The sequence below is a fragment of the Ambystoma mexicanum genome, chromosome 7p (assembly GCF_040938575.1).
Source record: "Ambystoma mexicanum isolate Mex_15411 chromosome 7p, UKY_AmexF1_1, whole genome shotgun sequence".
Classification (NCBI taxonomy): domain Eukaryota; kingdom Metazoa; phylum Chordata; class Amphibia; order Caudata; family Ambystomatidae; genus Ambystoma; species Ambystoma mexicanum.
In genome coordinates, this window is record NC_090939.1 from 293,492,160 (window position 1) to 293,513,501 (window position 21,342).

Sequence of the window (21,342 nt, forward strand, 5' to 3'; positions counted from 1 at the left end):
GATGTCAGCTTTGGCACCCACTAGTTGTTCTTTGGTGGACTCACCCTTTTGGGGCCAGGGCGTTGGCTATCTTCAATAGCTGTCTTTGCGCTTTTCTCTCCATTCTAATCAATATCACTATCCCGGTTGCTAAATCATGTTGTGCCTCCAATTATCCCATTACTCTTGGTGTTGCTAATAATAATGAACGTTGATCTGTGCTGTTCACTGCACAAAGTTACTTTTTAGATGTTCATATTTTGGTACCTTTTGTTTACTTAGCATTGCTTGCTTCTGCATTTGGGTATTTGCTCTGATACAACTTTCCTTGTATCTGTGTTGCCCTGCAAATGCAATATCTTCCTTGCTTGTGTATTTCTTTAATAGTTGTGACAAATCCCCAGATGTCATCATTTCAACTCTAGGGGAAGCCCCTTTTCATGTGGCCAGAGTAGTGTGGCCACATGCTTATAGTCCACCTGGGGGTGGTGCATCAGGGGAGTATCACATGAAGGGGGGCAACACTCATGGGGCCGGTGAAGACACCCAAGATAGAATGTGGTATTCCCCAATCCCTTCTCCTCCTCCCTCCCATCCATCCTACCCTTTTGTCGGACTCACCTTCATCCCATGCCTCCATGTATTATTGTCAGACTACTTCTCCCATCTCTGTCCAAAATACTAACATGAAAAAGAAGGTGAAACAACTCTATGAAGATTCCCATTTAAGTAATGGCACGAGGAAGATGTATGAAGAGATGAAGATCTCTCAGAGAAATACTGTGACGAAGAAGAAGGAAATTGAAGAAATTTAGAGTACTCCTCAGACTACTAGTAAGCAGTTTAGTGTTTCCCTGAATCTTAGTGGCTAGAGCCAATATAAAAGGGAAAAGAGGCTCAGGAAGTGTGAGACGAGCCCTGCCCGGGAAAACCATGATGAAGGAGTAGAGCTTGTCCAGAGTAGCCTGACAAGAAGGGACTGGGACGCTGACCTAGAAGCAGTGGGGTCCCTGGAAAAATCTTGGAGGAGAGACTGGCCCAGCAGAAGGAGAGATAGCTACCCAGATGAGCAGGAAAGCTGGGTCCCACAATCGGCTGAACCCGTGCAGACACAAGGAAGGTTCCTCGCTGGCGGAACCAAGAGCCTGACAAACGCTCACTACATTAAGAGAAACATGAGCAAAAAAATATAGTAAAGAGAGTAGGATCTTATCTGAGCAGGGCATATCATGTAACAAGGATATCTGATCTTCCTCGTGGAAGTGCTTGGAGAGAAGACAGCCCGGGGATGTCAATTTAGAGGGGAGAAGGCAAAGATAAATATGAAAATAAGATATATGAAAACAGTACTTGTCAGGAGAGTAAACCAAATCTGTATGTGAGATTAAGAGAACATGAAGAGAACTGTTAGAACCATACATATTCAAACAGTACTTAGCAGGAGAGTAAACCAAGTCTGTTTGTGAGGTCAAGAGACTGAAGAGAACTGTGCCAGTGATACATATGAAAACAGTGCTTGGCAGGTGAGTAAACCAAGTCTGTTTGGGAGCCCAGGAGACCTGGGAGAAAGGAGGACCCAGTCTGCCAACCAGTGTCAGGGACTCATCAGAGTCTGGAGAAGCATCCAGACTCCTTTTCTTTACACAGTCCCTGGTAGAAGGGAACCAGGTCTGCCCACCAGGGCCAGGGACCTTCCTGAGTCTAGAGAAGCATCCAGGCTCCTTTTCTTCATTGCAGTGCCTGGTAGAAGTGAACCAGGTACGCCAACCAGGGTCAAGGATCCACCACTGTTACAGGAAGCCAGAGAAAGACTGGTTGGGGAAAAGGAGGCATTCCCTCACCAATACTTGAATTGTGTTACAAGCCTAAGGAAGGGTAGTAGTAAACAAATTGTACTAGAAGCCTGAAGAAGGCTGGAGAAAAGCGAGATTCCCCCAACATTTGAGTTTACACTTTAAGATCTTTCAAAAACAAGAAACTGGACTTTTTTTGTCATGGGGAAGGGCGCAATTCCTCCGGACTAGCAATACATCCTTCCTTTCCTTTAGTTTAACAAAGAGTGTGAGGGACAGAGCTGGGATTCTGACATAGGACTGTAAACTTTTGTTTTGACATCCTGACTGTGACATTAGTAATTTTGATTGAGGCAGTTAAACCCCTCTTAGAGTTAGGGCAAGATAGGGTTTTCTTTGAATTTTATCATTGAAATAAAGGTTTATGCGGGGCGTGGCCTGCAGCCCACAAAGTGGCTGCTTAACTGCTGGGACCCAACCCCTGGTATCTTCCCTCAGGCAATTGCCCCATCAAGAACCTCAGTCTGAGCAGAAAAAACGAGACCCTGACTACTTAAACGCCGGGAGAACAAAGTAGCATCGGCGGTGAGACCCAGGGAGCTCTGGATCACCTTGAACATGAATGACAACCATCCTTGCCAGCACAGGCTGTGGGTCAGAAAATGGCGGTTGGTGTGGCCCCGATGTCGGAATGAGCAGTGAGGCACCGCTGGCACTGATATGGGGTGATGCGGCAGTGGCTGAGTAGAGTAACTGCAAGCATGAGACCGGGAGCCAGGGCTATGTGGTGACTGGCACCGCGGACCTTCATTGCGGCAGCCGAATCCAGCGTAGGGGAGAGACCTGCTGTGAATTAACTGACGAGTCCTGGTGGTGCAGGAACAGACCGCTATGCAGGGCAGCCAAACCGTGGCTCTCCTGCAGGCAGACCCAAGTGAAGTTGCACCTACCCGTCAAAGATGAGGCGAGAGCAGCGGTAAGGCTGGACCGTCCCACCCTGCAGCCCCGAAATGCTACGAGGAGGGTACCGGCAGGGGCTCTAGTGAAAAGCATGCAGGCTGCTTCCCGTCATGCAGCCCAATCACCAGAGGGAGTGAGGCTGCGACAGGAGAGGGAGAGGGGCACAGCACAGCCAGCAATGCTGCATATTGTGTCTGAAATCCCTCTGGGAAGCCAGTGCCCAAGGTGGGACAACTCATAACTGAAAGGAGGCATTTGCTCCCCGGGCGAGCATCATGTGTGGACTTTGCCATCAAATTGGAAATCATCACTCGGGTGCCCACTCAGGTGCCCAAGTTAACATGGGACAGGCACATTTCAGCATACAAATGATACCAGCCTACTAGGATTTTTCTCTCTGGATGGGTGATGATCTAGAGGTGGTACACACTGCAGGGCATGTGAATAGGGGCTGGATGACCTGCCGCCTCTCCCTTTAAAGTAGATGTAAAGGCAGAGGGAAATATAGGCTGGAGGCCTCTTCTTTGTAGGAACAGGCAGCTTGAGTGCTGATATCACACCCAGATTGCAGGTGCAACATAAGCGTGCAAAGAGTGGGCCCTGGTGAGGCAGAGGAAGGAGGAAGGAGCAGATGAGACCCTTAGGTGATAACAAGGAACCAGCAGAAGAGTAGCTCAGCCCTGTTGACTAGGAAGCCAAGAACCCAATGCTGAGGAGCTATGGGGGATCAAGAGGCTGATGGGGGGGGGCAACTTGGGAATTACCACAACGGGAAGGCATGCCATAGGAGGTAGCAAATACCTGGTGCACAGCAAGGGGCTGAGAGCAAGCGAGTGAGCCAGGACAGATCTGCAAGGCTACCACACAGACTGAGATGGAGTTACCCAAACTAGACTTGATTCTGCACCAATTTGCGAAACTGAATGAGGCCATTGCAGGCTTGAATGCTAGTGTGAGAGATACACACACCAAGGTTCTGGCAGTGAAGGATGTGAGAAGACTGGGGAACAGGAGGTGGAGGAGAGAGTGGGGTGAATGGAGGAGATGGCAAACAAGATTTCCTCGCTTCAGGCACAACTTGAGGAGGTGAAGGTGTTGCAAAATGAACTGGATGACTGGAGCAGGCGGTGTAATATGCGCTTCTTCGGCTGCCCCAAAAAAGTGGAGGAAGGAGATCCGGTGGCGTTTATGGAGAAATGGATACCATCAACCATGTACCTGGAGTTGACCAGGCCTCTGGAAGATCCAGAGAGCCCACAGGGTCAGGAGACAAAACGGGAGCAATGCAAAAACACCCTGACCCCTCATCACATGCCTCCTGAGGTATCCACAAGTGCTGGCCAAGAAAGGAAATCCCACGATCTACGAAGGCCATACAATTTACACAACAGTGGACTATTCCAGGGATATGATGGAGACTAGGAAAACATTCCTGGTGCTCAGACTGCACCTGAAAAAGCTGGACATAAGATACCGACTGCTCAACCCTGCAACAATGCTGATAACAAAGGGCCAGATGACGCTGGAATTTAGGGAACCGACAGTGCTGTGGGATTTTATGCATGAAGAGATGCCAGTAACGATGGGCACGTCTCCGCCTGAGCGCAGCGGGGAAGCAAGGAATAATATGAATGCCTTCAGGGAATTGCAAGAAGGGAGGAAGTGTGGGACCCCAGACAGGCTGTCAGCGGGCGGAAGAAGTTATTGGATGACAGGCCCAGGGCACAAAACGGGCCTGAAGGAGAGAGGGAAAGGGAGAAGTCCAAAACACCAATGAAATCGCCTCCTTGAACTGACTTGTGGGGTGGAGGAGGTGAATGATGGGGTATTTGAAGCAGGTGGCAGAGGGATGGGTCATGCAGACCTGGAGCGCATACGAAAGTATGGATCTGGTGGAGGGGGAAAGGGAGGGGAGGAGCAGGCATAGCACGCCTCAGACGAATAAAGTGGTAAGGGGGAGGAGGGGAAGGTTGTATTCATTGTTTCAAGGGGAGGCCCAGGACATCACCAAGGATTGGAAGGAAGGAGGGGGACAGGGCATCATGGGCGCCTCATGTTGTTGGTTTATTGTTTATATTTATTCGGCAAGTGGGCAGCGGTCCAGTGTTGGCATGACCCCTCACCAGCAGCTTGGCCAAAGAAAGGTGCAAAGGCCTCGAGTGGGCAAAAGGGGGGCTCAGTGGTTAACCAGAGTTGATCCTATAAATATCACAATATGAGCAAGGCAGTCAGTGAGCACACACAGGGCAGTGATGAATAAAGCCCTGTGCATACTCTTGGTGAACTTCAATGGCTTCAACCACTATCTCAAGTGCAGAAAAATGCTACAATACTTGAGGGGGCTGATGTGGCGCTATTGCAGGATATGCATCTGTTGAAGGCAGAGGCAGAAAGGCTAGATAGGGGCTGATTGGGAAAGGTGTATTACAGTTGCTGTGAGAAAGGGAAAACTGTGGGGTAGCCATCCTCATTTGTAAGTCTTTACCGGCCAGGATCAGTAAGTTATGGGCAGATGGGGAGGGCAGATTGATAGCAATCAGGACACAGGTGGAGAACAAAACTAGAGTGGTTGGATCAATATATGCGCCTATGGCAGACAAACAGGCCTTCTTCCCCTTCCTTTCTGGGACACTGGATGAGATCTGCAAAAATAGCACAGTTTTGTGGGGCACTGGAATCTGACTATAGACCCCTTCCTGGATAAATTGAACAGAAGCATAGATGAGTTGAATAGGGAAAGGAACATCCTAAAGCAACTAATGGTAGACCATGGTCTGTAGATGCATTGAGGCTTCTAAATCCGACAGCTAGGGAGTACACTTTCACCTTGTGTGTTCACGGCATGTACTCGAGGATAGACTCTTACTTAGCATCGAGAAGAATGGTACCCCAACTGACACACAGGGAAATAATTCTGGGGGAAATATCTGATCATGACCCATTTCTAATAGCCTTAGATACATCGCTAAAGGACTAAGGCTCCAGAAGAAGGCAGCTAAATGTCAGTTAGTTGAAGAACCTGCGTGACAAGAGGGAGGTAGAAAACATGATAGAGGGCTTCTACACACTCAATGAAGGCCCAGTGGAGCTGGTGGGCACTCTATGGGTGGCAGAGAAGGTGTACTTCCGTGGGAGCAGAAAGGAGCTAGAAAGAAAAGAGAAGATAGGGGAAAAGCTGGCGGGTCTGGAGAAAGAGGTGAAGGTGAGGGATTTAGCGTGGGAATATGAGAGGAATCCCAGGGCTGAAGCGTTGCTGGCCAATGCTTTTCAGATGATTATGTCCTTCATCAGGGCCAGTACAATCTTTTCACTAGGTAAGATAAATACAGTTCATTATCCATAGCCAGCCAGTATTCATTTACATGATCCACATGGGCTTGGTGAACAGGAATTTATTAAAAACAGTACACATTAGATGTGAGAGATATATCATGCACAGTATCAAAACAATATGGTATGACATTGTTATGTACAAAGATGTTATACTGTCCGAAATGCATTGGGCCTGATAGACATCTGGCACCTATGAATGAATATTCAATTGTCCTCTAAAAAGATAAACAATCAGAAAATAAAAGAATATCGAAGATTTTGGATCATTTCAAGCATTTTTTCTCTTTTTCAAAAATTACTAAGTATATCATACACCGCCACGTGGTATTTGGGAGTGCAGCCCACACCGCTGGCTTTGTAGCCACGGTCTTGTTTTTTTAATTGGGAGTCAGAGGCATTTATCATAAGGAGGAGAACGAGACTAAGGTGTCTGCTCTACCCCTGTTGTTTATCTTGGCGCTAGGGCATCTGTCCATGGAAATGAGATGAAACCAGAACATCAAGGCTATACGAACTCTGGTGGGGGAGCAGAAGGCGCTTTTATACGCTGATGATATCATGCTGACACTGGTGGATCCGGGTGCCTCAGTGAAGGAATTGATGAGTTGAAAGGTGGGTGCCGCTCAATCTGTCCATCTGGGAACAGTCTCAAATAGTAAAGATGGTAATGGCCGCTTGGCTGAACTATATATTCAGCATGCTACCCGTGAAAGTGTTGCAGGTTCTGATGAAGAAAGTAATACAGGGTATCAAATTGTTTGTTTGCGGGAGCCATAGACCACGTCTGAAGCAGAAAAGTTAAATGCGTTATTGTGGGAAGGGGGCTCAGGCTGCCTCAGAAGGATGTGAATTACATTGCCCAGCAACTGTCCCAAATGGCGGTTTACTTTCAGGAAGAAGCGCAAAGACTGGCATGGGCGGTATGGGAGCAGAAAATTGCATGGAAGGAAGGTCTGGGGGTTATCTTCAGAGCAGAGGGGAAGGACAAAGTGCATCTGATACTCGGTACAAATATCCTTGCATGGGAAAGGGGCCACACTTGGATTAAGGTGGATATCTACTGGCATCTCCGATCTGGCATAACATGAGGAGTAAGATTGGGGGAGGTCATGTCTTCTAGAGGAAATGGGCGGATGCAGAAATAGGGTATGGGAAATTCTGAGGGGAAACCACTGCATGTTGTTTCAGGACCTCTGGGAGACTTTGGGATTGGGGTGGAAGAGGAGTGGAGGCACAGGCATATGACACACTGCATGCAGATGCTCATCAAAGACTACCAAGGGGAGACTCGTAGCTCCCCCCTTACGACCTTGCTAAAAAAATGGACCTGGGCAAAGGGCTTGTGGGCAGGCTCTACATAGTGATCATAGACTTGCTTCACTCGAGCCACACCAGGGAGGGGGTTTTGGATCGATGGCAGAAGCTTTTGGGGGAACAGTTCTCAGAGGACACAATGCATAGCATGTTCCAAAACTTTGAGAGTGGGGGTCTCAGAGGCAAGGCTAAAATTAATGCAATACAAGATATTGCACGGGTGGTATTGGAAGCCTGACAGACTCGGGTCCTCCTGGCTCGCACAAGATGATATATGTTGGAGGTGTGGTAGCAGTGGGGGAGACCTGGGGCATATTTTGTAGTATTGCTCGAAGGTGCAGGGATATTGGTAAGTGGTATGGGAAGACATGCAGAACACAGAACACATTAGGGTGTAATACCCATGGGAACCCGAGACTCTGCATCTTGCAGGACATGTCACAAATGCCGAACTTAGCCAGGGAAGATGAGAAATGGCTGAACATATCACTGATGGTAGCAAAGCAGATGATCTTGAGACTATGGAAGTCTGGCTCAGCCCCAGCAGCGAGTGCGTGGGAACAGGAAATGGCCAATGTAGGCTTATATGAACAGCTGATATATAGGGCACAAGACAGAGAGGGGGTCTTCCAGGTAATCCGGGGAAAACATGTGTGGGGCACATAAGTAGCTTAGGAGGGGCACGGGGCGAAAGGTACGATCAAGGTGAACACAAGTGTACAGAGTCGCTGAAAACAGCTCATGAGGGCTGTAAGATGAAAGCATCAGCAACTTGCAGAGGGACCAGTCTTTCGCACCCAGGTTAGGGGTTTCGGTTCTGTTGTTTTTCTTTAGATTGTTATCTGAGGTGGGATTGTGGTTTGGCAGAACATTCTTTAAGAAGATCAGGGTTTACACCCTGACAGCATAACACAATGTTCGCGCTTAGAAACCTCTGGGTATTAAGCGCGTTATAAATAACCTATCATATCAATGCAGCTCTGCAAAGGACTTCAGAGTGCAGGCTGGGGCCTATCACATGAGGGGAACAGTGAAGACAGGGAGGACGCCCAGTACTCACCATGAGAAGCCTAGGGGGAACGATGAATGAGGATACAGAATGGGTTAAAAGGGCAATGGTCTCAGGTAGCAGAGCAGGAGTTTGCGGTGGTATAAGAATTGGGCGGACACTATGGTGGTCCTGTATGTATAAGGAAGTAGGCTGGGAGGGGTGATGATTTGTGCGTGCACTGTAACATTGTCTTTCTCTCCTGAAGGCTGACAAACTAGGCCAGAACAACATAGGCTGAGCAACCTGCAGTCAATTATCTTAGCTCAGCCTGGATCATATGGATTATATGACAATGAAAATGAATCTTATGGTACACTGTGACTTTTCCCAATAAACTATGACAATGGTCGATGGGAAAGGGTTTTCATAAGGTTGTGCTCTAGATGGGCTGGTGGGAAGGACTATACGGGTGGGTATGAGGGAGCTTAAGGTATTGTGAGGGGTCTGAGGTTACTATAATTGTTCTGTGATTACTATAATTGTTTTGTCATGAACTCATTGCAATTACCTACTTGTTACTGTTACTATGTATTAATTCAATACAAACTATAATGATAAAATAGAAATAAAGGTTTATGCCAGCCACAATGACCACTCTGTGTCAGAATCTTACTTCTGCACCCTTACATATGGTAACTATGGTGTCAATAGTGAGATATGAACAGCCTGATAAAGAGTTGACCTACGTCACAGCTCCCATGAGTCCAGCAACCGTCCTAAAAACTAGGAGAGAGTCAGTTTCCTTTCCCCTCGATATAAAACCGCAACCATCTGAGTGGCCCCAAACATATGGGGAATCTTATGGTATCCGAAATTGTTTGCAAATCACTTTTATCCCTTTGCATCCCATGTCTACCCTTCCCTTTAGGAGAAAGATGGAGAGAAACGACGAGAAAATATTTAGTCCAAAAGAACAGAAAGGGACAAGGTGGTCCTTACCCTAGGATTTAAGGCACATCTTTCACCCGGTCTGTCAGGTTACATAACCCCACCAGCTATACTGTGGCAGAGAAAAAGCCTAATTGTACTTTCTCTTCCACCTCCCGGAGAGAAATGAAAATGTATCCTCTCAAATCTGTCCCTAGATCCCATCCAAATTCAAAAGGGGGATTTGATAGCCCACCTCTTCTATGAAATGCCCATAGAGGAAGCGGCAGATTGGAAAACTCCAGGGAAACCAGAATCAAAAGAAAAGAACCCCTGGGAGATTTTCTTTCCCAAATGCCACCAGAGACTACCATTGTTTTGCCTACTAGGAGATTCCATAAACGTATAGAATTCAAGGGGGTTGGCCCTTTCCAAAATAAGGGATTATTAACAACTTGGAAGTAACACTGACTCCAACCTCCCTGCCAATAAGTATTGACTTGAAGGATAAAGAGGAGGAACAAATATTGCCAGAGGAAAACAAATACCAGTGGGAGGAGGCCGAGTTAGCCATCCTGAGAAATCCTCCAAATCTAGCCCAAGATAAAGAATTCACGATCTCTCTAGTGAACCCCAGTAATAGGTCCTTTACAGAACAGAAATTGGTAGAAGATCTTGGTAAGGAAGAGGACCTTAACCGAGAAAACATGACACGTGGATCAGTGGGAAACACTAAATCACTAAAAAACACTAATCTCCCAAATTAGGGAACCGCCTCTAGCAATTTCCATGGGGAAACCAATGGCGATCCAATAGATACCTCACCATCCTTATCATTCCATGAAGGGACCCAAAAGGAGCCTTGCCCCATTGAAATGTTTACACCTAGGGAGTTGAGGTTACCGCAACCATCCTTCCACCCTAAATTAAACAGAGATTCAAAATGGGAAGAGGAAGAACCATTACCTCCAGATGAAATAATGTGTTTGGGGAAGGAGATGAAGATAACCATCTCTGGCTGTACCAGCCGACTGTCCAATGATAAAGAAATAACGATTGAACCACCTACAGAGGATAACGAGTGGAGTTATCTAAGTCTACAAATCCCACTTCCTGTTACCCAAAAGCCTAAATGTTTATCTTGTGGGAAGTGGGGCCATCTTCCTAGGCATTGCCCCTTAAATATCTTGCCTCCAACACCATCAACTGGGAAAGAAGACCTCAAGGGAGTCTAAAAACCAAAAACACAGGAAATGAATTCTCCAATTATGTCTATAATGTGTACCCAGGTATTCCCCAAAGATAGAGACCCCAAAGAGAAGGGATGAACAGTGGTTTTTAAAGGGGGAAAGAAAAATAAATGGGGCAAAAACAACACTAATTACGTTTATACTGGATGCAACCGCACCATCTATAAGATCCCCGCTACCATTCGAAAGAAAAACCTTTGGGCCAACCTAGATAGCGGGAGTAAAGGGTGTGCAGTACATCTGAAATCTTTGTCCATAGGGTGGAAGAAGTTCTACTGGAAGGACGTCCGGTGCGTACATGGCCATATAGAGCTCTACCCACAAGCTGGTTTCTTTGTTACCATCTTAGGGGAAGGGCTGTGGAAAACAGCAGTGGTGATCTCAGATCTATCAGCACAACTGGTCATAGGCGACATGGTACCCCAGTTTAGTCGTTGGATGTCCCATGTGGCCCTAATATATTTTAAGATTAAAGCCCTAGAGGTTGATAACAAATGAGGTACAGACCGAGAATTGACCAGAGAAATAGAAGAAACCCTGCCCTCAATCTTAGAAGGTGAAGACACAAACATAAGGGGGAGCTATGATGGGAAAGGCAAAGGCATTATGAGAAGTTTATGTGATGAATCCCCAGATGTAGTCACATCTCCCTTGGCAAGCCCGTTCTCATGTGGCCAGGGTGGTGCGGCCACAGTGAAATAGGCCCCCTAGGGGTGGGGGGTGCATTGGGGAGGATCTCATGAAGGGAGGCAACCCTCATTGCACAGAGGAAGACACCCAAGATAGAATGTGGCATTCCCCAATCCCTTCACCTCCTCCCTCCCATCCTTCCTACTACTGGTGTAACAGGGGACCGCAACCCCCATGGTGCGGGGTTGGTCCTGCCACCACATGTCCTGTGAGGGGGACCCGTTGGACTAGAAAAAAAATATATATATTTTTTTCTTTTTTTAGTCACTCTGCTTTCATAATGAAGGAAGAGTGACTACAAAAAGGAACTATTTTCTTTTTGAAGTACAACGGCACCCTCACCCCATGACCTGGAAGCCTCTAGGCTGGAGGCCTTCATGTCATGGGGTGGGGGAGCTCTATGACTTGTGGGGGGGGCAAACTTATTTGTGTGGAGCATCTAACTTCATTATGCCTTCTAATGAGACTATTCTAGTGCAGCTTCAATGTTACAAGCAGTTAACTCTCTCCTTTAAGTCTGAAATCACTGATTTATGGACTGCTGTGAGAATAAGCGGTCTCCTGTCCCCTCTCTACCCTTCCAATCACGTCCCTGGCATGCAAGTACTAAACCCACATCAAAATTTCAATTGCCTGAAGAATTATGCAGTCGAATGCAGGTGCTAACAATGAAATGCTGCAGGTTAGTAATTGCGGGACCTTTGTTAACAGCGAAACCCAGGTGCCGTTTAACATCTGTGTCCTGTTCTGTCCAGCAACAGTTCTGTAGGTCAGCCAAGTCAAGTCAACATAGTCCAAAATGTCAAGGCGGTAGTGCTGGAAGGGGGAGGGCTGAAGCCCAGTCAGCTGAATGGTGTTGTGCCACTACTTGCGCTTAATCCCTTGGTTACTTATTGGTCATCTTCATTACTCACAGCCCTTTCCTCATCCCAGTACTTGTGCATGAGGCACTTTGACTCATACACAAGTACTGGGATGAGGTACAGGGACATGGAGGTAATGCCTGGCTGTGTTACCTATAATCTTCTTTACTACTAGTCCCACCCCTCCTCATCCCGGTACTTACCTATGAGGCAAGGAGCCACATCCGTAAGCACGGGGACAAGGAAAAGGGATGTGGAGGTAATTCTGGGCTGATAAAATGATGGTGGGGGTTGGGGCTGCGGGTGGGAGAGAGATGGGATATGTGGGGAGGGTTTGTGGGTGGGCTGGGGCGTTCATTGCATGATAAATCATAATGGTCATCCATGCCCAGGCTAAGCAGGCTTCCTATGTGGTATTAGTGGCTAGAGAAGCATTTTGGTGCAGCCAGTCTAGTAATTTCTTAGTTTGGCTTGACTTATTTTTAACTGGGCATCTCTGATAAAGCAGTCCTGCTAAGTGTAATTACGTGGCTAGACTGGCATTTGCGTGCTGCCAGTCTAGCTATTTCTTACTGCAGCATTGTATATTTTTCAGGGCATCTGTGATAAAATAACCATGATAAGTGTTATTGCTTTGACTGCCATTTTGGTGCAACCAGTCTAGGTATGTCTACATGTGGCCTGGCATGTTTTACTGTAATATATTCTTATGTGTCTAGACTGGTCTGCATTGTGCAGCCAGTTGGACATGTTTTCATTGTGGCATGGCATATTAATTAAAACATTAATGTTCCTGTGCACTGTTGGTGACTTGCATGTATTTGACTTTTAGAATGGTGCTACCCTACAAAACAATTGCAAATGCTCTGGCCTTTTAGCCAATTTTCCTCAGAAAGTGTGCTGTATAATGCATTAAAACACATATATCTTTCTCCTAGTGCAGTGTGCTGCGTACCCCTGCAGCAGCACGGTCATGCGTATTGCGCAAGAGTGGTAATCAAGGTCGGCTCAGAGTGTGGTGCGACCCGTGATTTGTTGCAGAAGTGCGGAGGGCCTCCTCAACATGGCTCGTAGGGGGGGCCCCCAAATTTTGTTTTACGCCATTGTTTCCTGCCCTTTGTAGGACTCACCTTCATCCCATGCCTCCATATATTATTGTCAGACTACTTCTCCCATTTATGCCTAAAATACTTACACAAGGAAGAAGGTGAAACGACCCTATGAAGATTACCATTTAAGTATTGGCATGAGGAAGATGTATGAAGAGATGAAGATCTCTAAGAGAAATACTCGAAAGGAAATTGAAGGCATGAAGAGCACTCCTCAGAATATTAATAAACAGTATAGTGTTTCCCCAAATCATTTTGGCCAGAGCCAGTATAAAAGGGAAAAGAGACTCAGGAACTGTGAGAGGAGGCCTCCCGGAGAAAACCATGAGGAAGGAATAGAGCCAGTCCAGAGAACCCCGAAAAGAAGGGACTGGGACGTGTACCTAGAGGCAGTGGGGTCCCTGGCAAACTCTTGGAGGAGAGACTGGCCCAGCAAAAGGAGAAATAGCCACCCAGCTGAGCAAGAAAGATGGGGCTCACAGTCTGCTGAACTCGCGCAGACCCAAGGAAGGTCAGAGCCTCCCTGGAGAAACCGAGAGCATGGTGAACGCTCACTACGGAGAACAGCAACGAAAAATTAAAGATTTGTGGAGAAGATCTATGCAACATACACAGACCAGGCACCTCCTTTTGAACACAGTTTGGTCCTGAAGAAGACGGATATCAGTTCTACTGGTAGCTCTAGATGCACACCTGTTGAAACTAGAACAAGGGAAATTCTACATGGAATACTGAGCAGATATATGCACTTCAGACAACCTTTAGTTGACAACTGTTAAGAATGAGCCGTTTTTTGTAAAAATAAATGTTAGGATTACATGAATACTCTGGTAAAACAATTAAGAACAGTTTTCAGAACGGGGATGTGTGCAATAAAAGAAAATCATTGCAGTATTCAATGTTCCACAACAGAGAATGTTGAAGAGTTTATGTAAAAACATTAGTTGTTTTTCGCACTTTATACATATTTGCACTTTTTTAGACATGATTTTGCACAACATATGTGTTAATGATGTACATAATTTAATCCTTTTGAATTCAGGTTTTTGTCTAATGTGTATATGTCATTGAATTATATTTTGATATTTATGAATTAATAAAAAATGCTATTTTCACATGTTTGCTTGAACTAACCCATTACCTCAGCGTTAGTCCGAGAAATTGAAATAATTGACCCGGAAGACACCACCTTCAATAGAATGTATTTGTTCACCAGGTGTCTGCAATGAAAAGAGTATCCCACACATAGTTTTGTGTGTGTGGAGAATCTTGAATATTCATCTATTATGGCAAGTGATACTTCTTACATTGGTCCATAGATTTCTATAACTACTGTCTGACAGGTCAATTCTGGGAGGCTAGTAACTTGTAGAAGAGGTGGATTCGCTCTTGCTGTGGTACTGGTTCATCAACGTTATGGAACCATACTTGGTGTCTTAAGAATTTGTTAATTTTGACAATCCCTAAATGTCCATCATGGTCATTCGTTGTCATTCTTCACATTAATTGGGGTATAATTATCTTCGTATCTCAAAGTAGCAACAAGTTGCTAGACATAGCCAGTTCTGTGTGGATAGCGGCCTCCATCTCAATAATGAATTATGTCATGGATATGCATTGTAACATTATGAGAGGTTTCTGTGTTAGCCATCGTGAGGTACACATATTTCTCAGTGGGTGTATTTGCTAGAGACTATGGTGAATAAGCTCACTATGGGCCTGACATGGGCACAAATCACAGCAGGAGTGTTCTTATGGTGCTGAGGCCTTGTCTAATCAGATGTATGCAGTGAGAATACACAATGAGAGCGGCCCAGAGTAAACAAAGAGGCCAATCCCAGTTTTCTGCCTAAAAGTTGAAACAGGTTTCCCATATTTCCCATAATGAGGCACATAAACTACCTCCAGATGTGTCCTTCTAAAGAGATCAGACACCCTTTTAGGTTGGCTAAATAAATATTGAGGCCAGACAGTACCACAGGTGTTACCTTTCATTTCTAGGCTTTGATTAGAACCAAGTGGGAAACTGCAATATATCTTATTAAAACTCCCCAAGCAAGACAGGACAAAGTGATCTGCCTTTCTGTGTTTGTTTATCCAAACTCTTGTTTACAGTTTCAGAGGCATGAAAATAAATCCCCAGATATGTGACCCTATTCAATATTTTTAGGAGATTATAAGTAATTTACCTCACAAACATTGCTATCCCCACCACCCACAGGCTGATTGAATCTAAAGTAGTAGAACATTTGTGAATGGCATTTAAGCTTCATTGTAGCCCAATGGGGGTATTTTTCAGGGGGACAATGTCATCAACATACACCAAATAATGGATGTGCTGATGACCCATCTCTGTCAGGAAACAGTCTGCCCATACAAGCTGGTTATCAAGATCTGCAATATATAGATAAAAAATCAAGGGTAACAGAACACTCCTCGAGTCTAACCATATCCTGATCATGGTATTAGAATGAAACACAAATAACAGATTCAATAAACTGTGACTGACCCCACCTTTTTTCTTATTTATCCCAAAGCAGTTCTCCATTTTACCCAGTAAAAGATGGCTGTATAATACACATAGGCACTCACAGGTTTATAGTAATAATGTTGAATTACAAAATGTCGAAAGTCAAAATGTCGAAAAAAAAGTCTGAATTTTTTTTTTCGAATGTCCGAATTTTTATTTTCTGTTCGAAATGGGGGGGCTCCCCCCCAACCCCCCCTTTTAAAAAAAAACCTTTTTTTAAATTGCCGAAAGCTAAAAAAACATGTAAAATTAAAAATGACATATTCGAAAAAAACATTTTCTGCCATTTTTCTTCAACATTTTTGTCATTCGACTTTTTGCAGTCAACATTATAACTGCACACCGCACTCACACACATTGCATTTAGAGAGTTAGATATTCCTTTTCACAATCCAGTGTGGGCTGGCGTGAGAATTCCCTTATTCTCAACCCAGCGATTTAGCTCCTTGAATAGGAGGGATACAAACACATTGAAAATGACAATCAATCAAAGTTACTAAACGGGTTTTCACTATGTCCTTTTCATAGATGGGGATCCATGCATCCTCAATCCAAGATTAAGCCAGGACACTAGCCCATGAAGATGTAAAGGAAGGGGTGTGATTGCCATTTGGATTTTACTAGTTGCAATCGTCCTGTTTTGGGGGTCTCTGAGGCATGGGGGATCAAGGAGCACTCATAGCAGCTTTCATAAGTTGCTTTTTTTGCCATTGTACTCATATCTGAATACCATTTGTTCGATTGATCTGGGTGGCGTGGGTCTTCCACTGAATCTAAACCCAAGCCATGATATGCATCATACCTCTTCCCTCCCACCCCCCTTTTCTCCCTCCTACTCCCTCCTGGTCCAGTTTGGACTTTTAATAATGTTTGATTTCGGATGGTGAATATTCCAGTTATTACCTCTCCACTCCGCCCACTACGTGGCTGCCCGTACGTTTCATTAGGTGCTGGGGGTATGACTCTTGTCATTCACTTAATCACCACTGAAGGTAGGTTGTCTGGCTGTATAGGGATCAACATGTGGCAACGTAAATACATAGGGATCGGGATCATACACGTTAAAGTCATGATCAGGATGATCAGTTATCGAATAATCAGCCAGTGCGATTCTGACAGTTTGGTTTTTGTGCAGGGTAGTGAGATTTGTGGAAACATTGTGGGCCCATATTAATTAAGTGGGTTCCTTCTTGTATCATTTAACACCCTCTGCCCCCTCTTTTATATCGGCAGAGATAAAAGATATGGCCCAATAGAGTGTGAGGCATAATAACATTGTAAAAAATAATATGGCAGAGAAACACAATCCATATTCATAAGAGTATGCCCTAGTACTGTTAACAATTCTCCTATTGCTATCTACTGTTGAGTCGCTGGCATTGAGGGGCCTCGTTTCAGGCATAATTGTACCCACAGAGTGATATATAATTTAGTTAAGCACACACTAATTCCTTTTTATATTTTACAATTGATTTTGTACTATATTTACTTCTTTATAAAGAGAAATCTTATTATATACAGAAATGTGGAGGGACAGGCAAACGTATAGAAGAAGAAGAAGAAGAGAAACAGGCAGTGAGAAGGAAGTTATTGTATTGACCTTCTATTTCTCATTTATAGCATTTCGGTTTTCATCAATTACTTTTCTCTGTTCGTTCGCATATTTTAGCATTTTATTTATGCAGTACCATTTAGTTTTTCTTTGTGGCCATGTAATTTTCCGTTTGTGTTGTTCCTTCCTCAATGTGCTGTCCCCCCTCAGCTATTGCAATGTCATGTGCCTTTCGCACGTCCGATAAATGAATCCAATATTTTAGTCCCTTTACTTTCACTGCAGTGGGTGTTCAATTTATTACTTCGTATGGGCCATGAAATCGTGGAGCATTCCATCGTCTTACGAAACTGCGCACATACACCATTTCTTCGGCCATTAGCTGTGTGCTGGGGATATCTGCTGCCGCTGTCACTCTGTCAGTTTCATTTTCCTGTGTAAAGGATGGAGCTTTTTGTTTTGCTATGCTCCTTGCTGCTCTGGTCAACATTCTCAAGTACTCCTAAAACTCCTCACCCAATATTGTGGCTGTTTTGTATGCATCTGATGCTCTTCTTAGATATGATACTGGGGTATGCATGTGTCTCCCTGTCATGCATGCGTCTTCCTGTTTCATGCAGGGACAAGTGGTGGTCTATGCTAGTCTGTGTTCTTAATTCAAACAATGCCAACGGCAAGCAGTACACCCAGTTTTTCTTTAGGGTGTGACACAATTTTGACAGTCTGTTTTTAAGAAGGCCGTTGATTTTTTCCACAATTCCGTTTGCTTGCGGTGATAAATCGAACGAGTTTATGATTAATGCCCAAGGGTCACTATTGTCTTAAACAAGTCATTTACAAAATGTGTCCCGGAACGTACAACGTCACATATTCCCCATCGGGGGAAAACCTCCCTTACTAAGAATTTCGCTGTACATTTCGCATCTGGGTGGGCAGAGGGCCCTGCTTTCAACCAACGTGAAAAGGGGCAGACCACCGCAATTAGACATTGCGCTCTGTTGCTCCTTTCTCCCATGTCTGCGTAATCAATATGCTGTTCACAGAATGGTCCAATGGGGCGGGGTAAGTGGTCTCAATGTCATTCCTGAATTGTATGTTTGCCATGTTGTGCATTCTATCATACATTTTGCCACATGTTCTTGTAACCCTGGTACAAACCAATTTTCTTGTATGTCTGCTGCCATGTGGTGTTTTGCAGTGTGCCTGGGAAAGTGCAGCTGTTGAAGTGCTATTTCTAATAATCCGAGTGACATTACTACTTTACCAGTACAGTTTTGCTGCCAGAGGAGGTCGGTGGATGACTATGTACACCCTCTTTTTGTCCATAGTTATTTTTCTTCAAGTGGGACCCATTTTTGTAAATCAAGTATTTGCGATATTGCCATTGAATTGTACCCATCGTCGTTTTCCTCTTCCACATTTGCTCTTACTATGAACTCTCCTTCTATGTGTTTTTCTAAATAAGCTGCTTCTTTGGCTGCAGCATCCGCTGCCACATTTCCAAAAGAGATGACGTCATTGTTATTTGTGTGGGCCTGGCATTTAAGCAAGGCCACCATTGTCGGTTCTGTAAATGCTTCTATTGGTTATTTTAAAAGCTCTGCATGTTGTACTGGGGACCCATCTGCCCTTTTGAACCCTCTCCTTCCCCACCTTGACAATATGGGAATACTGTTGTTGTCATGTAGGCTGAATCGGTATAGGTCGTTACTGCACACCCTTTTGCTGTGTGTAAAACCTGAATCAGTGCCACTAGTTCTGCTGCCTGAGCCGAGAAGTGCGTGGGTAATCTCTTTTGTACTATTACCTCATACTCTCCAACCTCCAACCACACCATTGCCGCTCCTACATGTTTTTCTCCTGTTTCTGGGCAAATTGATGCTGACCCATCTACAAAATACACTTCCCCTTCTTGTAGGGCATTTTCGTTTGCTCTGGGCATGTTGTCCTCTTCCCCTTCGTATGGGGCACAGTCATGGTTTTGCATATCTTCTAATGTGCATGCTTCTGTAATGAATGTAGATGGATTCACTGTTTTACACCGTACTATGTGTATGTTCGAACTACATAGAATGATCTCATATGTTGTGGCTCTTTGCGTTGTCAGTGTTGACTTTGATCTTTCACGAATGGCAAACAATGAGTGCTCAACAAACAGTGTTACTGAACATCCCATTACGATAGTGGTGCTTTTTTCAATGGCGAACGTGGTGGCTGCGAGAGCCTGTTCACAGGAGAAGTGTCCTTGCATTACTGCATCAAGTGTTCCACTGCAGTAAGCAAGGGGCTTATGTCCTAGTGACGTTTTCTGTGTTAGTACTGCTGTCATGAGTGTTCCATCACAATCTGAGAACAGGAAAAACGTGTGGTCATAATCAGGGGTGGCCAGTACTGGCGCAGATGAAATTAAGTCTTTAAGTGTGTGAAAGGCTGTGTCCATTTCTGGGTCCATGTAAGTGCAGTGCTTTCTCTTTGTGCTTCTTTGACTGCTTGCAGTAAGGGCCTCATGTATGCTGCGTAATCCATTATCCTTGCTCGGCAATAATTATATATGTCAAGCGATTTCTGCATTTCTTTCACTGTGTGGGGCTTACTAGCCATGCGCACTGCAGCAGCTCTGTCTGGTAGTATTCTCTTGCCATCCTTGGATATCAATTATCAAGTACAGCGCTTCTGTCAAGCAGTACTGTAATTTTTGTTTGTCTAATTTGTACCCTTTGTGAGTCAGTAAAGTAAGCAGTATGATTGAGTCGTTTCTGCACTCTTCCTCATTTTCTCCAAAAATTAGTAAATCATCTACGTACTGGATGATTGTGCTCTTTGTGTCAATGTTCCCAAGATCTTCATGTAGTATTCTGTTAAAAATGCTTGGGCTCTCACAATACCCCTGGGGCAACCGACAATGTTCATATCTCTTTCCCCCAAGGGGTGATTCTGGGTCCCGTGGTACCGAGAAAAATGCATTTTTCAAGTCTACTAGTGTGAAACATGTTGCTGACTTTGGGATGCTACACAAAATGGATGCAGAGTTTGGGACAAGTGGAAATTCCTTTTGTATGACTTCATGAAGCCCCGCCCTTTGCCTTTTTGCTCGGGCAAATGCAAGTATTACAAGGTGAATTTGATGGCACAATAATCCTTTGTTCTAATAGGGCGTGTATTGTCTCTTTTATCCCTTCCTCAGCTTCTCTTGACAAAGGATACTGTTTTACCCGGGGCAATATCGCTCCTGGTTTGAGCTTAATCTTTACTGGGGTGACTTCCTGCAGGAGCCCTACATCATGGGGACCTGTCATCCACAGTATTGATGGTACCTGTTGCATGTCTTGGTCGAAAATTTTCAGCGGTGTTCTGACAATGGCCATGAGAGGATTTGTCACTTGTCTGTGTTAATGATAATGAAGTGTTATTTACATCACGCCTTTATCCAAAGTGCTTTACAGAGCACATATTTACATACAATATCACCCAACTGAATTTGGTACTCATTTATCGACCTCAGAAGGATGAAAGGCTGAGTTGGCCCTGCTGGGATTCGAACCTGCGACCTGCAGATTATGCTCAGATCGCCGCAGCGAGCGCTCAACCCGCTGAGCTATCTTACCGGCATATTGAATCATTATTTCACATGGGATACAAATTTCCATTACGATTTCTCCATCAGTGTCACTGTCAGTGAACAGCTCCTCATCTGATAAGTCACCTAGCTCTATATTGGGATCTATGCACAGCACTGTCCGCCACTCACACCTATGCGCGTCCAGTCCTACTACTGCTATATGTTTTGCGGATACTTGCACACCATGCAGATCTATGGACATTATCAACCCGGGTGCCACCTCAGGGGCTGCTACGGGGCGAAACACAAATTCTGACGGTACTCGCCACTCCTGGTGTGTGATTTCAGGGACTACTCTTGCCAATACTTGTATCCCTTGTACAAACATGTCAGGGTCTACGGCGCTCCGCAAACTGTTAATTCACTGGCTATTGTGTGTATCAGTAACATTGCTCTCATGGCACATATGCCTGGTATTGAGCATACTATTCC